General features: G+C 38.4%; 14 non-coding genes and 2 pseudogenes across 14 annotated transcripts in view; all 16 read left to right on the top strand.

The window, feature by feature from the left end:
- Positions 1-558: 558 nt before the first annotated feature.
- On the top strand, positions 559-677 carry LOC141305981 (5S ribosomal RNA). Its single transcript, XR_012344941.1, has one exon. It is a non-coding gene; the product is annotated as a 5S ribosomal RNA (ribosomal RNA).
- An 84-nt stretch (positions 678-761) lies between these two features.
- LOC141307430 (5S ribosomal RNA) lies at positions 762-880 on the top strand. Its single transcript, XR_012346383.1, has one exon. It is a non-coding gene; the product is annotated as a 5S ribosomal RNA (ribosomal RNA).
- Positions 881-964: 84 nt separating this feature from the next.
- LOC141306702 (5S ribosomal RNA) lies at positions 965-1083 on the top strand. The gene has a single exon (XR_012345659.1). It is a non-coding gene; the product is annotated as a 5S ribosomal RNA (ribosomal RNA).
- Positions 1084-1836: 753 nt separating this feature from the next.
- LOC141305979 (5S ribosomal RNA) lies at positions 1837-1955 on the top strand. The gene has a single exon (XR_012344940.1). It is a non-coding gene; the product is annotated as a 5S ribosomal RNA (ribosomal RNA).
- Positions 1956-9038: 7083 nt separating this feature from the next.
- On the top strand, positions 9039-9157 carry LOC141307166 (5S ribosomal RNA). Its single transcript, XR_012346120.1, has one exon. It is a non-coding gene; the product is annotated as a 5S ribosomal RNA (ribosomal RNA).
- An 84-nt stretch (positions 9158-9241) lies between these two features.
- LOC141305978 (5S ribosomal RNA) lies at positions 9242-9360 on the top strand. Its single transcript, XR_012344939.1, has one exon. It is a non-coding gene; the product is annotated as a 5S ribosomal RNA (ribosomal RNA).
- Positions 9361-10113: 753 nt separating this feature from the next.
- LOC141305977 (5S ribosomal RNA) lies at positions 10114-10232 on the top strand. Its single transcript, XR_012344938.1, has one exon. It is a non-coding gene; the product is annotated as a 5S ribosomal RNA (ribosomal RNA).
- Positions 10233-13189: 2957 nt separating this feature from the next.
- Positions 13190-13308, top strand: LOC141306945 (5S ribosomal RNA). Its single transcript, XR_012345901.1, has one exon. It is a non-coding gene; the product is annotated as a 5S ribosomal RNA (ribosomal RNA).
- An 84-nt stretch (positions 13309-13392) lies between these two features.
- Positions 13393-13511, top strand: LOC141307755 (5S ribosomal RNA; annotated as a pseudogene).
- Positions 13512-13595: 84 nt separating this feature from the next.
- On the top strand, positions 13596-13714 carry LOC141307644 (5S ribosomal RNA). Its single transcript, XR_012346594.1, has one exon. It is a non-coding gene; the product is annotated as a 5S ribosomal RNA (ribosomal RNA).
- Positions 13715-14437: 723 nt separating this feature from the next.
- LOC141306944 (5S ribosomal RNA) lies at positions 14438-14556 on the top strand. The gene has a single exon (XR_012345900.1). It is a non-coding gene; the product is annotated as a 5S ribosomal RNA (ribosomal RNA).
- Positions 14557-14640: 84 nt separating this feature from the next.
- Positions 14641-14759, top strand: LOC141307689 (5S ribosomal RNA). The gene has a single exon (XR_012346639.1). It is a non-coding gene; the product is annotated as a 5S ribosomal RNA (ribosomal RNA).
- Positions 14760-16135: 1376 nt separating this feature from the next.
- Positions 16136-16254, top strand: LOC141307660 (5S ribosomal RNA). Its single transcript, XR_012346611.1, has one exon. It is a non-coding gene; the product is annotated as a 5S ribosomal RNA (ribosomal RNA).
- Positions 16255-16338: 84 nt separating this feature from the next.
- Positions 16339-16457, top strand: LOC141307762 (5S ribosomal RNA; annotated as a pseudogene).
- An 84-nt stretch (positions 16458-16541) lies between these two features.
- LOC141307643 (5S ribosomal RNA) lies at positions 16542-16660 on the top strand. The gene has a single exon (XR_012346593.1). It is a non-coding gene; the product is annotated as a 5S ribosomal RNA (ribosomal RNA).
- Positions 16661-17383: 723 nt separating this feature from the next.
- Positions 17384-17500, top strand: part of LOC141306943 (5S ribosomal RNA) — a 119-nt gene continuing 2 nt past the window's right edge. The window contains exon 1 of the ribosomal RNA XR_012345899.1: positions 17384-17500. This exon is cut by the window's right edge and continues 2 nt beyond it. This is a non-coding gene — a ribosomal RNA (5S ribosomal RNA).

The raw sequence follows: 17500 nt of genomic DNA, 5'->3' as shown, positions 1-17500 counted from the left end.
AGACACATGACAGGAAGCAGGAAGTACAACTGTATAAGAGAGCAGCATGACAAACAAAGGACAGTCACCAAACTGTTGGATTGAGGAGTTGCTCATTTTAGAGCTCACCTTTCCATTCACCACCTGCAAACTTTGGATTACACTTTCTGTGGATTGTATATACACCGGTGGACACTCACATTGGACTTATCAACACACTGGGATTCTTGGACTGTTTTTAGGGTATGGACAAATGAACTGTATTCTTTTAACAGCGTTTACCTCGTTTTATCGTGTTGTTTTAAAGTCTTTTATGTGAACCTTGTAAATAAACCAAATCTATTTAAACCAATCTTCTTTTATGTCTCATTCTTTTAACCACTAGTCATCTCTCACAGTTAAATCTGATCCCATTTTAGTCTTGTAACTCGGCTGATAAGGCCGATTGTTACACTTGGATGGGAGACCGCCTGGGAATACCAGGTGCTGTAAGCTTTTGCCTTTTCTTCACTATTTATATAATATGCTGGCTTTTACGGAGGCTGATCTTTAAATAGCCCACTTTTTGGAGCAGCCCTCGCTTACGGCCATACCGCGCTGAGAGCGCCCGATCTCGTCTGATCTCGGAAGCTAAGCAGCGTCGGGCCTGCTTAGTACTTGGATGGGAGACCGCCTGGGAATACCAGGTGCTGTAAGCTTTTGCCTTTTCTTCACTATTTATATAATATGCTGGCTTTTACGGAGGCTGATCTTTAAATAGCCCACTTTTTGGAGCAGCCCTCGCTTACGGCCATACCGCGCTGAGAGCGCCCGATCTCGTCTGATCTCGGGAGCTAAGCAGTGTCGGGCCTGCTTAGTACTTGGATGGGAGACCGCCTGGGAATACCAGGTGCTGTAAGCTTTTGCCTTTTCTTCACTATTTATATAATATGCTGGCTTTTACGGAGGCTGATCTTTAAATAGCCCACTTTTTGGAGCAGCCCTCGTTTACGGCCATACCGCGCTGAGAGCGCCCGATCTCGTCTGATCTCGGAAGCTAAGCAGCGTCGGGCCTGCTTAGTACTTGGATGGGAGACCGCCTGGGAATACCAGGTGCTGTAAGCTTTTGCCTTTTCTTCACTATTTATATAATATGCTGGCTTTTAGAAAGACATGTTTTACCGCTCTATTTATTACAATCATTTAAATGTATTATAGAGTTTTAAGTGTTTTACATGTTTTTTAGGCCATTTTATTACTCTTAACATTTTAAGTGAGTGTGTGTCTTTAAAAAATGGATGGTTGGCCTGCCATGTGACTAGACACATGACAGGAAGCAGGAAGTACAACTGTATAAGAGAGCAGCATGACAAACAAAGGACAGTCACCAAACTGTTGGATTGAGGAGTTGCTAATTTTAGAGCTCACCTTTCCATTCACCACCTGCAAACTTTGGATTACACTTTCTGTGGATTGTATATACACCGGTGGACACTCACATTGGACTTATCAACACACTGGGATTCTTGGACTGTTTTTAGGGTATGGACAAATGAACTGTATTCTTTTAACAGCGTTTACCTCGTTTTATCGTGTTGTTTTAAAGTCTTTTATGTGAACCTTGTAAATAAACCAAATCTATTTAAACCAATCTTCTTTTATGTCTCATTCTTTTAACCACTAGTCATCTCTCACAGTTAAATCTGATCCCATTTTAGTCTTGTAACTCGGCTGATAAGGCCGATTGTTACACTTGGATGGGAGACCGCCTGGGAATACCAGGTGCTGTAAGCTTTTGCCTTTTCTTCACTATTTATATAATATGCTGGCTTTTACGGAGGCTGATCTTTAAATAGCCCACTTTTTGGAGCAGCCCTCGCTTACGGCCATACCGCGCTGAGAGCGCCCGATCTCGTCTGATCTCGGAAGCTAAGCAGCGTCGGGCCTGCTTAGTACTTGGATGGGAGACCGCCTGGGAATACCAGGTGCTGTAAGCTTTTGCCTTTTCTTCACTATTTATATAATATGCTGGCTTTTAGAAAGACGTGTTTTACCGCTCTATTTATTACAATCGTTTAAATGTATTATAGAGTTTTAAGTGTTTTACATGTTTTTTAGGCCATTTTATTACTCTTAACATTTTAAGTGAGTGTGTGTCTTTAAAAAATGGATGGTTGGCCTGCCATGTGACTAGACACATGACAGGAAGCAGGAAGTACAACTGTATAAGAGAGCAGCATGACAAACAAAGGACAGTCACCAAACTGTTGGATTGAGGAGTTGCTCATTTTAGAGCTCACCTTTCCATTCACCACCTGCAAACTTTGGATTACACTTTCTGTGGATTGTATATACACCGGTGGACACTCACATTGGACTTATCAACACACTGGGATTCTTGGACTGTTTTTAGGGTATGGACAAATGAACTGTATTCTTTTAACAGCGTTTACCTCGTTTTATCGTGTTGTTTTAAAGTCTTTTATGTGAACCTTGTAAATAAACCAAATCTATTTAAACCAATCTTCTTTTATGTCTCATTCTTTTAACCACTAGTCATCTCTCACAGTTAAATCTGATCCCATTTTAGTCTTGTAACTCGGCTGATAAGGCCGATTGTTACACTTGGATGGGAGACCGCCTGGGAATACCAGGTGCTGTAAGCTTTTGCCTTTTCTTCACTATTTATATAATATGCTGGCTTTTACGGAGGCTGATCTTTAAATAGCCCACTTTTTGGAGCAGCCCTCGCTTACGGCCACACCACCCTGAGAGCGCCCTAGAGCAAACCAGGAAGTGTGTGACTGCAGTTTGGAAAGAGAGATACTCTTACCTTCTCGATTTATTTGGTTAGTGTGAGTGAAAATAAGTTTTGGTTTGTGTTAGTAAGTTTTTTTGTTTTAAACCACTAACCAGCAGCCGTGTGCTGTCTGGGAAGTGGTTTGTGTTTGTTGTTTTTTCGCAAGTATGAGTGATTCGGACGGACTACACGGCAGCAACAAGTTAATGGCGGCAGAGATAGAGATGGCAAAAGAACAAAGGACTGAATTAGGACAACGAGAAAGGATCATAAGCAGCACAAAGAGGCTATACAGGAAAGAGGCAACAATAACTATTGATGTGAGTGAAACAAGAGATGGCAATGCAGAGAGTATCATTAAAGCAATAACGAAGAAAATCGGTGTGAAGGGAATTTTGGCGGTGCGCCCGAAACAACAGAAACAATATGAGGTAACAATGGAATCTGAGGAATGTTGTGATGAACTGTTAAATGGACTGGATATCAATGGACACATTTGTGAAGTGAGGAAGTTGGAAGACAGGGAGTATGTGGTGTCATTTATGCATATACCCGTCTATCTGAGTGACGACGACATCATAACGAAACTGGAGGGGTGGGGAGTTATCCCTGTCTCAAGTATGAAGAGGAGATGTTATCCAGGTACGGATATTGAAGATGGAACAAGGTTCATCAAAGCTAAATTCCCAAGAGAGGTGGCGTCGCTCCCATACAGTACGCGGTTTGAGACAGCAGAAGGAACTCAGCATTTTCGGGTGATACACAATAAGCAGGTTAAAACCTGCCGGTTGTGTATGAGCCCGGAGCATTTCCTGAAGGATTGTCCAGACTTTAAGTGTCGCAAATGTGAGGAGCATGGTCATTTTGCACGGGAATGCAATGCAGTGAAGTGTCCAGACTGTTTTAAAACGCTAAACAAATGTGAATGCTGGATGCAGAACAACGAGGAAGAGGAGGAGCAACAAATGAACGGGCAGATGCATAACAACACTACAGAAACCCAAGAAACAAACGAAGAGGAAGAGCAGTACGAGATAACTGGAAGAGAGGGACATGGGACTAGTAAAGAACAAGAAAAAGAAGAGCAACAGGAAGTAGAAGATCAGGAGGAAAGAATGGAGGAAGAGAAATCAGCGGAAGAAACACTATCAAGGGGAGGAGAACTGATTGTAGTAGAACTGACAGGAGAGGAAGGAATAAAGAACCAAAAGGACAGAGGACTGGGAATAATGCCACGGAGAAAACAACTGAAGGTAATACCTAATTTGGAAATGGCAAAAAGGAAAAGACTTAAGTATTCAGAGAATAAAATTGAGGTGTTGAGTGGGGAAGATGGAGAAGATAATCAAGAATGACTGTTTTTAATTATTTATTTTTGTACAGTATGGTTTTAAATTTTGTATGCTGGAATGCAAGAGGATTAATGAATATGAACAAACTGAAAAATACTCTAGAACTATGCAAGAAAGAAGACATTATTGTATTTCAGGAAACGAACTGGAAAAAGGAGGTAATTGACAATGTCAAAAAGATGTGGAATGGTGAAATGTTTTATAGTAATGGAGATGTAAAGTTAGGAAGTGGAGTGGCGATTTTAATAAGAAATGATATTGACTGCAAAGTGAAAGAAATATATAATGATGGAAAAGGAAAATGTAATGCTGTTGAAATAAGTCACGGGGAAAAAGAGTTTATTTTAATGAATGTTCATGCGCCAACAGAAGAGAAAGAAAAAAGGGAGTTTTTTGAAAACATTAGAGGAATAATAGATAAATGGAAGTCAGTAATAATTGTAGGAGATTTTAACACTGTGTTTAGTAAAAGAGATATAGCGGAGGGAATGGTTTTTAGAACAGACATGGGAAGAAAAGAGCTGGTATCTTTAATGGAAGAAAGAAACATGACTGATGTGTGGAGGGAGAGACATGAAAACAAAAAAGAATTTACTAGAAGGAGCTTGGTTGGTAACTTTTTGAATCAAACGAGAATTGATTTTATTTTAAGTACAAGGGATATAGATTATTTTATTGATGATATTGTTTATAGTGACACTAGTTTTAGTGATCACAAGATGATAAGGTGGAAAATAGATTTTAACAAGGAGGATAAAGGACCAGGGGTGTGGATTTTAAATTCTGGAATTTTAAAAGATGAGAATTACAAATTGGGAATATATGATTTAATGGAACAGGAAAAGAAGGATGGCATGTATGGGGAAGACAAACGAATATGGTGGGAAAATGTAAAATATGAAATAAAGAAGTATTCAATTGAATTTAGTAAAGGTATGAGAAAAGCCAAAAATGCTAAAGAACAGGGAATTAGAGAAAGTTTAAGAAAAGAAACAAAGGAAAAGGTAATGGATATTCAAAAAATAGTAGAGTTAGAAGAGAAGCTTAAGAAAATGGAAGAGGAAAAATGTCAAGGGGCAAGACTAAGGAGCAAAGCTAGATACACAATAGAAGGGGAAAAATGTACTAAATTTTTTTTTGACCTAGAAAGAAGAAGGGGAAGGGCAGATACAATAAAAGAACTAAAAAACAAAGATGAAGAGTCCATAATAGGAACAGAGTTACTCTTAAATGAAGTAAGGATTTTTTATGAAGACTTGTTTAGAGAGGAAGGTATAGAAGAGGAAAACAAAAATTACTTACTGCAACATATCAAAGCGAGAGTAGAAGAAGAAGACAAAAAAGACTGTGACGAGGAAATAAAGGAAGAAGAGATAATACAAGCGATAGAAAGTCTAAAAAGTAACAAAAGTCCGGGAATAGATGGAATAGTGAATGAATTTTATAAGATTTTTAAGAAGGAAATAAGTAAGATCTTAAAAGAAGTGTATGATGAAATATTTAAGAAAAAAGAGCTGGATCAAAGAATGAGTATGGGACTAATGAAGTTGATTTATAAAAGAAAAGGTGATAATAAGAGTTTGAAGAATTATAGGCCGATTACAATGTTGAATGCAGATTTGAAGATTTTAGCTAAAATTTTATCAAGTAGATTGAAGAATGTCTTACCAAAAATAATTGAGACAAACCAGGCCTACGGGGTGACAGGGAGGGATATAGCGGATACAACAAGTGGTATACGAGACATAATGAGTATTTTAAAGGAAAATAATAGGAAAGGATATATAATTAGCCTAGACTTCGAGAAGGCTTTCGATAGAGTGGAGCATGAGTTTTTATTTTCGATTTTAGATCATTTTGGTTTTGGGGAGAATTTTAAAGAGTGGTTAAGGATTTTATATAGAAATATAATGACAAGAGTAAAATGTAACGGCTTTTTAACCAATCCTTTTAATGTCACAAGATCCATTAGACAAGGATGTCCATTATCAGCACAGCTATATACGCTGATAGCAGAACCACTAGGGATGTTAATTCAAAAAGATAAAGAAATAAAAGGGATAAAAATTGAGGAGGGACTAGAAGAAACAAAAGTATTTCAATATGCAGATGACACTACACTAATTGTGGAAGATTATAAAAGTGTTGAAAATGTAATGGAAAGGGTGACAAGGTTTTGTAAAGGTACAGGAGCAAAAGTAAATGCGGAAAAAACTGTTTATATGAGATTTGGAGAAGTGTCTGATTTAAAAGAGGTTCTGGGTTTTAAAGAAGTACAAGAAATGAAGATTTTAGGAGTAACGCTAGGTAAAGATGAGAAGAGTGCAACAGACAGAATGTGGGAAGAGGTTATAGGTGCAATGAAAAACAGATTGAATTTTTGGCAAAAAAGAATTTTGAATTTGAAAGGGAAGGTTTTAATAGCGAACGTTTTAATGTTAACCAAAATGTGGTACATTTTATCAGTGGTTTCAATGCCAAAATGGGTGGAAAAAAGAGTAAAAGAATATATTATGGATTTTATATGGGAGAAAAAACCCCCAAGAATAGCATACCACACACTCATTGGAAGGCCAGAAGAGGGAGGGTTGGGACTTGTTGATATAGAATTAAAAAAGAAAAGTATGAGAGTGAAGGTGGTTAAAAAATATTTGGACATGGATAAAAAGGGAGATTGGAAAATTACAATGAAACATTTTTTAGCAAAATGTGGGAATGTATTTTTAAATGATAACATTTTATGGATGAAACTCAAAAATTGGATGATGGAGGGGATACCAAATTTTTATAAAGAGGTTTTAGTTGCTTGGGGGTTTTTTCTCAAGGAGATTGATTTTAAGCCATTTGGGAGAAAAACGGTCCTCAATCAACCTATTTTCTTGAACAGTAACATTGTTTTTAATGGACAAATTTTATTTTTTAAGAAATGGTGGGAAGTAGGGATAAGGCAAGTCAAAGATGTGTTGTATGAATTTAAAGATGGATTTTTGCCGTTACAAGTGATCATAGATGCTATGGAAGAAGAAAAAGAAGAATATAGTGTGGCTAGTCTGGAAAAACAATATGATGAAGTTAAAAGTGCAGTACCAAAAGAGTGGTTGGAAGAAATTAAAAAAGAGAAGAAACAGAAAGCAAAGTTGATGTGTATATGAAAATGGAAGACAAAATGGTGGATTTGAGATTGTGTAATGTAAGGATGTTTTATCAATGTCTTAAAAAATATATTTTTAAGAAACCCAATGCAAATCAAATGTGGTTGAGACATTTTAATGGAATTGAAGAGAATGATATTTGGAAGAATATAAGAAGTGGGATTGGAAGTACAGATTTGGAGTGTCTAGACTATTTTATCAGACATAATGTGATTTTTTCGGAAATGAGGCTTTGTATAATGGGGAAGGAAAGTGATGCCATTTGTAAAATATGTAAAAAACAGGATGAAGGTATTCTACATTTGTTTTTATTTTGTGAAAAATTGGAAACATTTTTTCAAATGTTAAAGAAAATGATTAAGAGTTTAAGGGATGGGAAAGAAGAGAGTGACTGGAATCAAACTTTAATTTTGGGAGTGAAGGAAAAATGCAAGAATAAAAAAGTGATAGAGTTGTTATTGGTTTTGGCGAAAAGTGCTATATGGAAAAGGAGGAATTTAGGAAAGAGTAAAGGGTGTGTATTAGATCTGTGGAGATTATTTAAATGTAAGGTTGAGGAGTACATTTTAACACTGTGGAATTATTTTAAAATGGAAAAAAAAGAGATGCTGTTTTACAAAATATTTTCAAAACAAGTGGAGGAAGTGTTAAAAGGAAATGGGATTGAAATGCCAGAAAATTGATGTTTTGATTTTGATGTATTTTGTGGATGATGAATTGTATATGCTCAAATGTAATTTAATTGTCATTTTTATTTCATTCATGTAATGAATTTTAAACTTGTATAATAATAATAAAAAAAAAAAAAATAAAAAAAAAAAAAAAAAAAAAAAGAGCGCCCGATCTCGTCTGATCTCGGAAGCTAAGCAGCGTCGGGCCTGCTTAGAAAAAAAAGAAAAAAAAAAAAAAAAAAAAAAAAAAAAAAAGAGCGCCCGATCTCGTCTGATCTCGGAAGCTAAGCAGCGTCGGGCCTGCTTAGTACTTGGATGGGAGACCGCCTGGGAATACCAGGTGCTGTAAGCTTTTGCCTTTTCTTCACTATTTATATAATATGCTGGCTTTTAGAAAGACGTGTTTTACCGCTCTATTTATTACAATCATTTAAATGTATTATAGAGTTTTAAGTGTTTTACATGTTTTTTAGGCCATTTTATTACTCTTAACATTTTAAGTGAGTGTGTGTCTTTAAAAAATGGATGGTTGGCCTGCCATGTGACTAGACACATGACAGGAAGCAGGAAGTACAACTGTATAAGAGAGCAGCATGACAAACAAAGGACAGTCACCAAACTGTTGGATTGAGGAGTTGCTAATTTTAGAGCTCACCTTTCCATTCACCACCTGCAAACTTTGGATTACACTTTCTGTGGATTGTATATACACCGGTGGACACTCACATTGGACTTATCAACACACTGGGATTCTTGGACTGTTTTTAGGGTATGGACAAATGAACTGTATTCTTTTAACAGCGTTTACCTCGTTTTATCGTGTTGTTTTAAAGTCTTTTATGTGAACCTTGTAAATAAACCAAATCTATTTAAACCAATCTTCTTTTATGTCTCATTCTTTTAACCACTAGTCATCTCTCACAGTTAAATCTGATCCCATTTTAGTCTTGTAACTCGGCTGATAAGGCCGATTGTTACACTTGGATGGGAGACCGCCTGGGAATACCAGGTGCTGTAAGCTTTTGCCTTTTCTTCACTATTTATATAATATGCTGGCTTTTACGGAGGCTGATCTTTAAATAGCCCACTTTTTGGAGCAGCCCTCGCTTACGGCCATACCGCGCTGAGAGCGCCCGATCTCGTCTGATCTCGGAAGCTAAGCAGCGTCGGGCCTGCTTAGTACTTGGATGGGAGACTGCCTGGGAATACCAGGTGCTGTAAGCTTTTGCCTTTTCTTCACTATTTATATAATATGCTGGCTTTTACGGAGGCTGATCTTTAAATAGCCCACTTTTTGGAGCAGCCCTCGCTTACGGCCATACCGCGCTGAGAGCGCCCGATCTCGTCTGATCTCGGAAGCTAAGCAGCGTCGGGCCTGCTTAGTACTTGGATGGGAGACCGCCTGGGAATACCAGGTGCTGTAAGCTTTTGCCTTTTCTTCACTATTTATATAATATGCTGGCTTTTAGAAAGACGTGTTTTACCGCTCTATTTATTACAATCATTTAAATGTATTATAGAGTTTTAAGTGTTTTACATGTTTTTTAGGCCATTTTATTACTCTTAACATTTTAAGTGAGTGTGTGTCTTTAAAAAATGGATGGTTGGCCTGCCATGTGACTAGACACATGACAGGAAGCAGGAAGTACAACTGTATAAGAGAGCAGCATGACAAACAAAGGACAGTCACCAAACTGTTGGATTGAGGAGTTGCTAATTTTAGAGCTCACCTTTCCATTCACCACCTGCAAACTTTGGATTACACTTTCTGTGGATTGTATATACACCGGTGGACACTCACATTGGACTTATCAACACACTGGGATTCTTGGACTGTTTTTAGGGTATGGACAAATGAACTGTATTCTTTTAACAGCGTTTACCTCGTTTTATCGTGTTGTTTTAAAGTCTTTTATGTGAACCTTGTAAATAAACCAAATCTATTTAAACCAATCTTCTTTTATGTCTCATTCTTTTAACCACTAGTCATCTCTCACAGTTAAATCTGACCCCATTTTAGTCTTGTAACTCGGCTGATAAGGCCGATTGTTACACTTGGATGGGAGACCGCCTGGCAATACCAGGTGCTGTAAGCTTTTGCCTTTTCTTCACTATTTATATAATATGCTGGCTTTTACGGAGGCTGATCTTTAAATGGCCCACTTTTTGGAGCAGCCCTCGCTTACGGCCATACCGCGCTGAGAGCGCCCGATCTCGTCTGATCTCGGAAGCTAAGCAGCGTCGGGCCTGCTTAGTACTTGGATGGGAGACCGCCTGGGAATACCAGGTGCTGTAAGCTTTTGCCTTTTCTTCACTATTTATATAATATGCTGGCTTTTAGAAAGACGTGTTTTACCGCTCTATTTATTACAATCATTTAAATGTATTATAGAGTTTTAAGTGTTTTACATGTTTTTTAGGCCATTTTATTACTCTTAACATTTTAAGTGAGTGTGTGTCTTTAAAAAATGGATGGTTGGCCTGCCATGTGACTAGACACATGACAGGAAGCAGGAAGTACAACTGTATAAGAGAGCAGCATGACAAACAAAGGACAGTCACCAAACTGTTGGATTGAGGAGTTGCTAATTTTAGAGCTCACCTTTCCATTCACCACCTGCAAACTTTGGATTACACTTTCTGTGGATTGTATATACAATGGTGGACACTCACATTGGACTTATCAACACACTAGGATTCTTGGACTGTTTTTAGGGTATGGACAAATGAACTGTATTCTTTTAACAGCATTTACCTAGTTTTATCGTGTTGTTTTAAAGTCTTTTATGTGAACCTTGTATATAAACCAAATCTATTTAAACCAATCTTCTTTTATGTCTCATTCTTTTAACCACTAGTCATCTCTCACAGTTAATTCTGACCCCATTTTAATGTTGTAACTCTGGATGGGAGACCGCCTGGGAATACCAGGTGCTGTAAGCTTTTGCCTTTTCTTCACTATTTATATAATATGATGGCTTTTACGGAGGCTGATCTATAAATAGCCCACTTTTTGGAGCAGTACTCGCTTACGGCCATACTGCGCTGAGAGCGCCCGATCTCGTCTGATCTCGGAAGCTAAGCAGCGTCGGGCCTGCTTAGAAAAAAGAGAAAAAAAAAAAAAAAAAAAAAAAAAAAAAAAGAGCGCCCGATCTCGTCTGATCTCGGAAGCTAAGCAGCGTCGGGCCTGCTTAGTACTTGGATGGGAGACCGCCTGGGAATACCAGGTGCTGTAAGCTTTTGCCTTTTCTTCACTATTTATATAATATGCTGGCTTTTAGAAAGACGTGTTTTACCGCTCTATTTATTACAATCATTTAAATGTATTATAGAGTGTTAAGTGTTTTACATGTTTTTTAGGCCATTTTATTACTCTTAACATTTTAAGTGTGTGTGTGTGTCTTTAATAAATGGATGGTTGGCCTGCCATGTGACTAGACACATGACAGGAAGCAGGAAGTACAACTGTATAAGAGAGCAGCATGACAAAAAAAGTCACCAAACTGTTGGATTAAGGAGTTGCTAATTTTAGAGCTCACCTTTCCATTCACCACCTGCAAACTTTGGATTACACTTTCTGTGGATTGTATATACAATGGTGGACACTCACATTGGACTTATCAACACACTGGGATTCTTGGACTGTCTTTAGGGTATGGACAAATGAACTGTATTCTTTTAACAGCATTTACCTAGTTTTATCGTGTTGTTTTAAAGTCTTTTATGTGAACCTTGTATATAAACCAAATCTATTTAAACCAATCTTCTTTTATGTCTCATTCTTTTAACCACTAGTCATCTCTCACAGTTAAATCTGACCCCATTTTAATCTTGTAACTCTGGATGGGAGACCGCCTGGGAATACCAGGTGCTGTAAGCTTTTGCCTTTTCTTCACTATTTATATAATATGCTGGCTTTTAGAAAGACGTGTTTTACCGCTCTATTTATTACAATCATTTAAATGTATTATGGAGTGTTAAGTGTTTTACATGTTTTTTTAGGCCATTTTATTGCTCTTAACATTTTAAGTGTGTGTGTGTCTTAAATAAATGGATGGTTGGCCTGCCATGTGACTAGACACATGACAGGAAGCAGGAAGTACAACTGTATAAGAGAGCAGCATGACAAACAAAGGACAGTCACCAAACTGTTGGATTAAGGAGTTTGCTAATTTTAGAGCTCACCTTTCCATTCACCACCTGCAAACTTTGGATTACACTTTCTGTGGATTGTATATACAATGGTGGACACTCACATTGGACTTATCAACACACTAGGATTCTTGGACTGTTTTTAGGGTATGGACAAATGAACTGTATTCTTTTAACAGCATTTACCTAGTTTTATCGTGTTGTTTTAAAGTCTTTTATGTGAACCTTGTATATAAACCAAATCTATTTAAACCAATCTTCTTTTATGTCTCATTCTTTTAACCACTAGTCATCTCTCACAGTTAAATCTGACCCCATTTTAATCTTGTAACTCTGGATGGGAGACCGCCTGGGAATACCAGGTGCTGTAAGCTTTTGCCTTTTCTTCACTATTTATATAATATGCTGGCTTTTAGAAAGACGTGTTTTACCGCTCTATTTATTACAATCATTTAAATGTATTATAGAGTGTTAAGTGTTTTACATGTTTTTTTAGGCCATTTTATTGCTCTTAACATTTTAAGTGTGTGTGTGTCTTAAATAAATGGATGGTTGGCCTGCCATGTGACTAGACACATGACAGGAAGCAGGAAGTACAACTGTATAAGAGAGCAGCATGACAAACAAAGGACAGTCACCAAACTGTTGGATTAAGGAGTTTGCTAATTTTAGAGCTCACCTTTCCATTCACCACCTGCAAACTTTGGATTACACTTTCTGTGGATTGTATATACAATGGTGGACACTCACATTGGACTTATCAACACACTGGGATTCTTGGACTGTTTTTAGGGTATGGACAAATGAACTGTATTCTTTTAACAGCATTTACCTAGTTTTATCATGTTGTTTTAAAGTCTTTTATGTGAACCTTGTATAAAAACCAAATCTATTTAAACCAATCTTCTTTTATGTCTCATTCTTTTAACCACTAGTCATCTCTCACAGTTAATTCTGACCCCATTTTAATGTTGTAACTCTGGATGGGAGACCGCCTGGGAATACCAGGTGCTGTAAGCTTTTGCCTTTTCTTCACTATTTATATAATATGATGGCTTTTACGGAGGCTGATCTATAAATAGCCCACTTTTTGGAGCAGTACTCGCTTACGGCCATACTGCGCTGAGAGCGCCCGATCTCGTCTGATCTCGGAAGCAAAGCAGCGTCGGGCCTGGTTAGTACTTAGATGGGAGACCGCCTGGGAATACCAGGTGCTGTAAGCTTTTGCCTTTTCTTCACTATTTATATAATATGCTGGCTTTTACGGAGGCTGATCTTTAAATAGCCCACTTTTTGGAGCAGCCCTCGCTTACGGCCATACTGCACTGAGACCGCCCTATCTCGTCTGATCTCGGAAGCAAAGCAGCGTCGGGCCTGGTTAGTACTTGGATGGGAGACCGCCTGGGAATACAAGGTGCTGTAAGCTTTTGCCTTTTCTTCACTATTTATATAATATGCTGGCTTTTACGGAGGCTGATCTTTAAATAGGCCACTTTTTGGAGCAGCCCTCGCTTACGGCCATACTGCGCTGAGACCGCCCGATCTCGTCTGATCTCGGAAGCAAAGCAGCGTCGGGCCTGGTTAGTACTTGGATGGGAGACCGCCTGGGAATACCAGGTGCTGCAAGCTTTTGCCTTTTCTTCACTATTTATATAATATGCTGGCTTTTAGAAAGACGTGTTTTACCGCTCTATTTATTACAATCATTTAAATGTATTATAGAGTGTTAAGTGTTTTACATGTTTTTTAGGCCATTTTATTACTCTTAACATTTTAAGTGTGTGTGTGTCTTTAATAAATGGATGGTTGGCCTGCCATGTGACTAGACACATGACAGGAAGCAGGAAGTACAACTGTATAAGAGAGCAGCATGACAAAAAAAGTCACCAAACTGTTGGATTAAGGAGTTGCTAATTTTAGAGCTCACCTTTCCATTCACCACCTGCAAACTTTGGATTACACTTTCTGTGGATTGTATATACAATGGTGGACACTCACATTGGACTTATCAACACACTGGGATTCTTGGACTGTTTTTAGGGTATGGACAAATGAACTGTATTCTTTTAACAGCATTTACCTAGTTTTATCGTGTTGTTTTAAAGTCTTTTATGTGAACCTTGTATAAAAACCAAATCTATTTAAACCAATCTTCTTTTATGTCTCATTCTTTTAACCACTAGTCATCTCTCACAGTTAATTCTGACCCCATTTTAATGTTGTAACTCTGGATGGGAGACCGCCTGGGAATACCAGGTGCTGTAAACTTTTGCCTTTTCTTCACTATTTATATAATATGATGGCTTTTACGGAGGCTGATCTATAAATAGCCCACTTTTTGGAGCAGTACTCGCTTACGGCCATACTGCGCTGAGAGCGCCCGATCTCGTCTGATCTCGGAAGCAAAGCAGCGTCGGGCCTGGTTAGTACTTAGATGGGAGACCGCCTGGGAATACCAGGTGCTGTAAGCTTTTGCCTTTTCTTCACTATTTATATAATATGCTGGCTTTTACGGAGGCTGATCTTTAAATAGCCCACTTTTTGGAGCAGCCCTCGCTTACGGCCATACTGCGCTGAGACCGCCCGATCTCGTCTGATCTCGGAAGCAAAGCAGCGTCGGGCCTGGTTAGTACTTGGATGGGAGAACGCCTGGGAATACCAGGTGCTGTAAGCTTTTGCCTTTTCTTCACTATTTATATAATATGCTGGCTTTTAGAAAGACGTGTTTTACCGCTCTATTTATTACAATCATTTAAATGTATTATAGAGTGTTAAGTGTTTTACATGTTTTTTTAGGCCATTTTATTGCTCTTAACATTTTAAGTGTGTGTGTGTCTTAAATAAATGGATGGTTGGCCTGCCATGTGACTAGACACATGACAGGAAGCAGGAAGTACAACTGTATAAGAGAGCAGCATGACAAACAAAGGACAGTCACCAAACTGTTGGATTAAGGAGTTTGCTAATTTTAGAGCTCACCTTTCCATTCACCACCTGCAAACTTTGGATTACACTTTCTGTGGATTGTATATACAATGGTGGACACTCACATTGGACTTATCAACACACTAGGATTCTTGGACTGTTTTTAGGGTATGGACAAATGAACTGTATTCTTTTAACAGCATTTACCTAGTTTTATCGTGTTGTTTTAAAGTCTTTTATGTGAACCTTGTATATAAACCAAATCTATTTAAACCAATCTTCTTTTATGTCTCATTCTTTTAACCACTAGTCATCTCTCACAGTTAAATCTGACCCCATTTTAATCTTGTAACTCTGGATGGGAGACCGCCTGGGAATACCAGGTGCTGTAAGCTTTTGCCTTTTCTTCACTATTTATATAATATGCTGGCTTTTAGAAAGACGTGTTTTACCGCTCTATTTATTACAATCATTTAAATGTATTATAGAGTGTTAAGTGTTTTACATGTTTTTTTAGGCCATTTTATTGCTCTTAACATTTTAAGTGTGTGTGTGTCTTAAATAAATGGATGGTTGGCCTGCCATGTGACTAGACACATGACAGGAAGCAGGAAGTACAACTGTATAAGAGAGCAGCATGACAAACAAAGGACAGTCACCAAACTGTTGGATTAAGGAGTTTGCTAATTTTAGAGCTCACCTTTCCATTCACCACCTGCAAACTTTGGATTACACTTTCTGTGGATTGTATATACAATGGTGGACACTCACATTGGACTTATCAACACACTGGGATTCTTGGACTGTTTTTAGGGTATGGACAAATGAACTGTATTCTTTTAACAGCATTTACCTAGTTTTATCATGTTGTTTTAAAGTCTTTTATGTGAACCTTGTATAAAAACCAAATCTATTTAAACCAATCTTCTTTTATGTCTCATTCTTTTAACCACTAGTCATCTCTCACAGTTAATTCTGACCCCATTTTAATGTTGTAACTCTGGATGGGAGACCGCCTGGGAATACCAGGTGCTGTAAGCTTTTGCCTTTTCTTCACTATTTATATAATATGATGGCTTTTACGGAGGCTGATCTATAAATAGCCCACTTTTTGGAGCAGTACTCGCTTACGGCCATACTGCGCTGAGAGCGCCCGATATCGTCTGATCTCGGAAGCAAAGCAGCGTCGGGCCTGGTTAGTACTTAGATGGGAGACCGCCTGGGAATACCAGGTGCTGTAAGCTTTTGCCTTTTCTTCACTATTTATATAATATGCTGGCTTTTACGGAGGCTGATCTTTAAATAGCCCACTTTTTGGAGCAGCCCTCGCTTACGGCCATACTGCACTGAGACCGCCCTATCTCGTCTGATCTCGGAAGCAAAGCAGCGTCGGGCCTGGTTAGTACTTGGATGGGAGACTGCCTGGGAATACAAGGTGCTGTAAGCTTTTGCCTTTTCTTCACTATTTATATAATATGCTGGCTTTTACGGAGGCTGATCTTTAAATAGGCCACTTTTTGGAGCAGCCCTCGCTTACGGCCATACTGCGCTGAGACCGCCCGATCTCGTCTGATCTCGGAAGCAAAGCAGCGTCGGGCCTGGTTAGTACTTGGATGGGAGACCGCCTGGGAATACCAGGTGCTGCAAGCTTTTGCCTTTTCTTCACTATTTATATAATATGCTGGCTTTTAGAAAGACGTGTTTTACCGCTCTATTTATTACAATCATTTAAATGTATTATAGAGTGTTAAGTGTTTTACATGTTTTTTAGGCCATTTTATTACTCTTAACATTTTAAGTGTGTGTGTGTCTTTAATAAATGGATGGTTGGCCTGCCATGTGACTAGACACATGACAGGAAGCAGGAAGTACAACTGTATAAGAGAGCAGCATGACAAAAAAAGTCACCAAACTGTTGGATTAAGGAGTTGCTAATTTTAGAGCTCACCTTTCCATTCACCACCTGCAAACTTTGGATTACACTTTCTGTGGATTGTATATACAATGGTGGACACTCACATTGGACTTATCAACACACTGGGATTCTTGGACTGTTTTTAGGGTATGGACAAATGAACTGTATTCTTTTAACAGCATTTACCTAGTTTTATCGTGTTGTTTTAAAGTCTTTTATGTGAACCTTGTATAAAAACCAAATCTATTTAAACCAATCTTCTTTTATGTCTCATTCTTTTAACCACTAGTCATCTCTCACAGTTAATTCTGACCCCATTTTAATGTTGTAACTCTGGATGGGAGACCGCCTGGGAATACCAGGTGCTGTAAACTTTTGCCTTTTCTTCACTATTTATATAATATGATGGCTTTTACGGAGGCTGATCTATAAATAGCCCACTTTTTGGAGCAGTACTCGCTTACGGCCATACTGCGCTGAGAGCGCCCGATCTCGTCTGATCTCGGAAGCAAAGCAGCGTCGGGCCTGGTTAGTACTTAGATGGGAGACCGCCTGGGAATACCAGGTGCTGTAAG

Source organism: Garra rufa, unplaced genomic scaffold, assembly GCF_049309525.1.
Source record: "Garra rufa unplaced genomic scaffold, GarRuf1.0 hap1_unplaced_002, whole genome shotgun sequence".
In the NCBI taxonomy this organism is placed as follows: Eukaryota; Metazoa; Chordata; class Actinopteri; order Cypriniformes; family Cyprinidae; genus Garra; species Garra rufa.
This window is presented reverse-complemented; position numbering and strand designations above follow the sequence as displayed.